This window comes from Phaseolus vulgaris, chromosome 9, assembly GCF_000499845.2.
Source record: "Phaseolus vulgaris cultivar G19833 chromosome 9, P. vulgaris v2.0, whole genome shotgun sequence".
Classification (NCBI taxonomy): Eukaryota; Viridiplantae; Streptophyta; class Magnoliopsida; order Fabales; family Fabaceae; genus Phaseolus; species Phaseolus vulgaris.
In genome coordinates, this window is record NC_023751.2 from 3,376,678 (window position 1) to 3,383,849 (window position 7,172).

Here is a 7,172-nt window from a genome sequence, read left to right on the forward strand (position 1 = left end):
GTCAACAACACTCTCTTTTTTAGCATTTTATAACAATGATTGCTTAAAAAGTATCTGCTGCTTAGAACAGTCTATATCACATCTAGGTAACAAACAATTACAATTACACTAGACTCAAGCTTCAAAGCCTAATGTAATGTTTATTTTGCATCAGGGTATTGACAGCATGGTGGCAGCTTCCATAGATTTTGGAGTTGCAATCGCTTAATCACTTGGGTTTTTCTAAAAGATATGTGAGATGTTTGTAGGTATGATATTAAATACTACCTCAAAGTGTATGTACAGTGTTCAGTACTATAGACAAAACCTCTTATTTCATATGCTATGCTATGTATTTTCTCAACCAATATATTACTTACTACAAACCTTGACAGATTTCGGAGGTTGTCAACAACATGAAAGACATAATACATATCTGTGCACAACACAAAGTTGGGGTAATAAGTAATTTGTATGTAGTTTTTCTGATGAGGTTACCCTATCGTGTTCTGTTTTCAATTAATCTACTTGTACGAAGCTGTTTGGAATTATATTCTTACATTGCCCATTGGCCTTGCCTGCAAAGTCTTTCAAACAATTATCCTCTACTAATAATAGCTTCAAAGCTCAAGATGCAATACATGCAGGAAATGGAGCACATGGCAAATGTTGATGGTCTACCGCTTAGTCACAATGTTGATGGACTCTAACCACCCCAACCACATATTCCTACTAAACCCTAAACCAACAAATACAAAACTCATTTGTTCAACAATTACACCATACAATTTATATGCTCTAACTTCATCACTGTGAAAAACATTTAACAATTTTATATCAATGTCTCTACTAATAACACAAAAAACCAACAGTTCAGCATTCAAGGAAGAAAAGCTTCAAGAAACTCAAACTAAAATTGAATCATCAATTTTAATTAAAACCCAGTTGATCAAAAATATATTACCTTTATCACCTAACCATCGTGAAAAGAGATGTAGGGCGTCCACCGAGCTCACACCGAATGACGACGACGACGAACAACACCACGAAACCACTGCAGAACCACGACACCTTTGCAAAGAAGAAATTGAAAGAGGGAGACTTCGGGTAACCCTAAACCCTTTATCACCTAACCACCGTGAAAAGAGATGGAGGGCGTCCACCGAGCTCACACCGAATGACAACGCCGACGACGAACAACACCACAAAACAACTGCAAAACATCCACAACTTTGCGAAGAAGAAATTGAAAGAGGGAACGGTGTCGTCTTGAACCACGACACCAAAACAAGAAGAAAATGAAAGAGAGACAGTTCAGGTAGACCAAAACAAGAAGAAATTGAAAGAGGGACAGTTCAGGTAAACCAAAAGAAGAAGAAATTGATAGAGGGAGACTTTGGGTAAATGTAAATCCTAACCCTAATGAAAATTTTAACCAAATATTAAACATTTTAAAAAAATAGTGGGCCCCGTACAACATTTTAATATTAGTTTTTTTGCCTCCTGGGCAGTTGTACACTGAAGCAATTGCATAACCGGTTGTTCAACCAACATTTTCCTTTAATTAAATAAGTATGTAGTCATTAATCTTGGTAAGGAAATAAAGATAACCGAAGAGAGGTAGTAATAAAATAGACTCAAATTTTCAAACTTAATATATCAAAAGGAAGCTTTTAGTTTGCTGTGTAACAAAAGTTGAAAATGAAACTTCATTCAAGGCAATCAATTTGTCCCTGGAAGGTTGGTAAAGCTCCCTCTAGATTCAGCCATGTCAATTGTCTTCAATGTAGAAATCTTCTCTACACAGTACTAGATTATAGTAACAAGAAAAATGAGAATGTACCAGAATTTTTAGGTAGAAAACCCCTTTAAATAGAGGTAAAAAACCATTGGCGAGAGAGCCAAAACTTCCACTATAATCGTACTGGGAGTAAAATGAATTCCTCTTAGGCTAATAAATAAATAGTCCCAAAACAAATTCTCTTTGTATGGGTTTTTCCCTAACACATAAGAAAAGAAATAGAGAGTATATGAAAAGAGAGAGGAAGAAAGTGTATGTTGTTGTTGTGTTACATTGCTTGAAGGAAGCCACTATATACCGTGGTTCTAGGAGACAACAATAATAAAAACAATTAATGGTAAGTAACCTCCCTTTGATAACAATTAATTGTGAACAGTAACAAAGTTGACGTGAGTCTTTGGGATTGGTAGAGCAAACCTACGGAAGCTAGAAAGGAGTCGAAAAAAGAAGCCCTGCTTAACAAGAGAGAATCAAGAAGCTAGAGATAGAGAAACCTTAATGTAACACTGAAAAGAACAAAGATAGGGAAAGGCAGCGACAAAAACAATAGAGGAAGAAAAGGAAAGAATATCAATTTTATTATTATTCAATGTATCTCAAAACAGTAAAAGAGGGAATATATGGTGTTGGAAAGTAAAAACAAAAAGCCTTAAAATAGAAAAAGCCCAAAGATACAGGGGCCCAATAAAAACAGAACATATATACTTTATCACCCCCCCTCAAGCTGGGAGTATAAGTTCTTCATTCCCAGCTTGGATTGAAACACGTTGAAGATGGAAGGAGGGAGAGGCTTGGTGAAGATATCTGCTGTTTGCATGGAGGAAGGGATGGGGAGTAGTTTGATCAGTCCAACATTTAGTTTTTCCCTAACAAGATGACAGTCGATTTCTATATGTTTGGTTCGTTCGTGGAAAACTTGATTGGAAGCAATTTGTATTGCTGACTGATTATCACAGTAAAGTGTGGCTGGTTGAATGAAAGGAATGTGGAGATCATGGAGCAGATAGGATAACCATTGTATCTCGCAAGTGGTGGCTGCAAGAGCTCTATACTCAGCTTCAGATGAACTTCTGGATATAGTCTGTTGCTTTTTCGATTTCCAGGAAATGAGAGAGTCACTAAGATAAATAGAGAAACCAGTAACTGATTTCTTGTCTCAGTACAAGCTGCCCAATCTGAATCACTGTATGCCTTGAGCTGGGTTGTGCTTGCTGCTGAAAGAAAAATACCATTACCAGGTGCATTCTTGAGGTATCTAAGAATACAAAAAACAACCTAATGATGAACTGTGGTGGGTGCAGAAACAAATTGACTGAGCTTGTTCACGCTGAAGGCAATGTTTGGTCTTATGTTTGTCAAATAGATAAGGCGTCCTAGCAGTCTTCGGTAAGAGGATGATTCTACAGCATTTAGAGGAACACCTTGAGTGCTAGATGGAGGTGAAGAATGAACCATAGGTGTTGGAACAGGAGCACATCCAAACATTCCTGTTTCATGAAGAAGGTCCATGGTATATTTGTGTTGTGAAAGGTGGATTCCAGTGCTGTTTTTGGCAACTTCCAAACCAAGGAAGAAAGTGAGATCGCCCAGATTTTTTGATTTAAAATGTTGATGCAGCAGATTGGTGATGTGGGTGATTTCCTCAGTATTATTCCCGGTGAGAACGATGTCATCAACATACACAAGAAGAGCAATTATGTGAGTATCAGTAGTTTTTAAAAATAATGAGTGATCAACAACAAATAGAATATAACCATTATTAAGTAAAAAGTTGGATAATTTGGCGTACCATTGTCTGCCAGCCTGACGAAGACCATAAAGGGAGCGTTGAAGTTTGCAGAAAAAATTTGAATTAGGAACAACAACTCCAGGTGGTGGCTTCATGTAGACCTCTTCAAGCAAATCTCCATGAACAAAAGCGTTGTTAACGTCTAGCTGTTTGAGATTCCAGTTATGAGATGCAGCTAGCGCAAGTAAAAGGCGCAAGGTGGTCAGCTTTGCAACAAGGGCAAACGTGTCAAAGAAGTCGAGTCCTTCAAGTTGTCTTTCCAATTCGTCCGCCATAGCCTTTTTCCAGCAGTCATGTTTGGAAGCATCCTCATAGCTTTTAGGTTCAATAGAAGAAGAAAAAGAAGCAATAAGACTTTTAAAATTAGAAGATAAAGCAGAATATGATGTGAAATTGTTAATGGGATACTTAGAACTTACACTGTGTGTAGATGGCAAATCAGTATGAAAATCCTGAAGGTAAGCTGGAGGTCTCTTGGCCCTAGTTGATCTCTTTGGTGGAGTAGTATTCATATTTCCAGTGGGTATAATGAGCTCAGTAGCAGTATTGCAATTGTAAAAAAAAATAATCATAATTTGAATTATAAGACTGTGGAATAGGCAGAGAAAAATTGTTGGGACTATCATTTTTATCATCTTTCAAATTATATGGAAAAATATTTTCATAAAAGACAGTATGTCGTGAGATCTAAATTTTATGATTTCTAAGATTAAGAAAAAGGTAACCTTTAGTAAGAGGTTGAAAACCTAAAAAAAAAACAAATACAGATCTGTCATTAAGTTTCTTTCTGTGAGAAATAATAGTGCTAGAGTAACAAAGACAACCGAAAACACGCAAAGAAGAAATATCATAAAGAGAGCCATGTAACTTTTCATAAGGAGTCATGTTTTGCAATAAAGGGGTTGGAATACAATTAATGAGTAAAACAACATGCAAAACAACAAATTGCCAAAAAAGGGGGGTAAATTGGCTTGAAAAGCAAAGCACGTGTAACATTAAGAATATGCTGGTGTTTACGTTCGACAATACCGTTTTGTTCAGGTGTTTCAACACAGGTTTTTTGATGAATGATGCCTTTAGAAGAAAACAAATTAGTCTTGGCAAACTCAGCACCATTATCAGAACGTATAGTTTTGACAGTGGTGTGAAAATGGTTTTCAACATAAGATAAAAAAAACTAACTATGTGGGTTCTAACTTCAGATTTCGTGCACATAGGGATTACCTAAGTATAGCGTGAAAAATCGTCCACAATAGTTAAAAAATATCAAAAACCATGCATAGAAATAATAGAACAAGGGCCCCAAATATCCATATGTAAAAGATCAAAGATATGAGAAGTATTGGAATGACTTAAAGGGAAAAAGAGTTTTCTTTGCTTTGCTCTATGGCAAGTATCACACAGATAAGGTTTTTGAACAGAAATACAGGGGTATATAGATCTCAAAACATGCAGTCTTTCATTAGAAAGATGTCCCAGTCTATCGTGCCACACATTAACATCCTTAGAAACACAATGGATAGAAGGAATGTATCTGTTTGTGACATTTCTTTGAAAGATAGAAGAATGAAAAATATACAAGCCATTTTTGGCCTGAACTATACCAATCTTCTCTTTCGTTAAATTTTCCTGTATCTCACAATCCTTAGATGAGAAAATCAAATGACAGTTCAAATTTAAAGAAAATTTAGATGCAGAAACAAGATTGTAGGTAAACTAAAGCACATATAGAACATCAGTAAGGTAAAGTTTATTACTAAAAACCACAGTTCCAGAACAACTAGTATAAAACCGATGACCATTCGACAAACTAATAAGGACAAGTTTTATAATTTTATATGATGTAAAGTCAGATAAACAAGTGCAAACATGATCAGTTGCTCCTGAATCTAGTATCCAAGAACCTTTAACAGTAGTATAGAGATTAGAGAAGATAGCATTACCCGTTGAAGAATCCTTTTGATCTTTATTGACAACGAAGGAGCCCACTTGATTCAACTGTACAAGGGGCTAGTTCGCAACACTATTGATGGAATTTTGCTTGATCAGTGCTGATAAAACTTGATATTATTGGGCTGTGAATACAGACGGCATGTCCCCATTTACCTATTCTTGTTGACAAATTTCAAAAGAAACATCATCAGTTACATTAGCATTGAGTAAAGGAATGGTCCTGCTATTAGGTGGGTTATAACCCGGAGGGAAACCATGTTTCCTATAACAAGTATCAATGGTATGACCATTCTTGCCACAATGGGTACAAATCTTCCTATTGCCACTAAACCTAAATTTTTTATTTTTCTGATTGGGGAACCCCACCCTTTTGAAACAAATATTCTCAGTGTGACCAAATTTTCCACAGAAAGAGCAAGTAGGAGCAGAATTACGACTGACACTAGTATGGTTAATATTCGGAATCAGAAAGTTACTTGCTAATTGGAGTTCTTGCTAAGCCACTAAAGAAAAAAATTTAGAAATAGGTGGTACTGGTTCCATAAGGAGTATGTGCGATCGAATGTTGTTGAATTGATCATTAAGCCCATGTAGAAATTGCATAGCTTTGTCCTCGCGTTTTCTTTTACTGATATCACAAGCTACATAGCAAATACACTTAATTTGATAAACACATATAGGGTTAGGTCGGAAGTTATCAAGCTCATCCCAAATAATTCTGAGTTTTGTAAAATAGTCAGTTACAGATAAGTCGTTCTGAATGAAAGAAGATGCTTCAGATTGCAAATCAAAAATCTTAGAGAGATCACCTTGCGAATATCTAGTTTTCAAGTCATTCCAGATATCGACAGCTACATCCATCCAAATAATGATCTTTCTAATTGGGAGAGATACCGAATGTACTAACCACGAAACAACCATGTTGTTGCATCTGATCCAAGCTGAATGTGTAGAGTCGTTCGTTGGTGGACAGGGGTGAGTACCCAAAACGAATTCCACCTTATTCTTCGTACTCAGCGCTGTTATGATGGACCTGCTCTAGGAATGGTAATTCGTCGAGTCAAGCACTGGCGAGACCAATGAAGCTGCTGGATTCTCACCAGGATGGAGATAAAGGTAACTGTTTGTGGAGGGTTCCAGCGTAGGTGTATTTGTTCTCGTTGTTCGCTCTTCTGCCATTTCGTTAAAAGAATACAAGAAATAGATCGTAAGCACATAAAAGATTCATAAAGATAGAGAAGATGAAAGAGGAATAGAGTGCGCAGCAGAGCTCTTCAAAGGAAGAGCTCTGATACCATAACTGAGTTGACGCGAGTCTTTGGGATTGGTAGAGCAAACCTGCGGAAGCTAGAAAGGAGTCGAAGAAATAAGCCCTGCTTAGCAAGAGAGAATCAAGAAGCCAGAGATAAAGAAACCCTAATGTAGCACTGAAAAGAACAGAGATAGGGAAAGGCAGCGACGAAAAACAATAGAGGAAGAAAAGGAAAGAATATCAATTCTATTATTATTCAATATATCTTAAAACAGTACAAGAGGGAATATATGGTGTTGGAAAGTAAAAACAGAAAGCCTTAAAATAGAAAAAGCTCAAAGATACAGAGGCCCAATAAAAACAAAACATATATACTTTATCAAACGGTGAGTAACTTT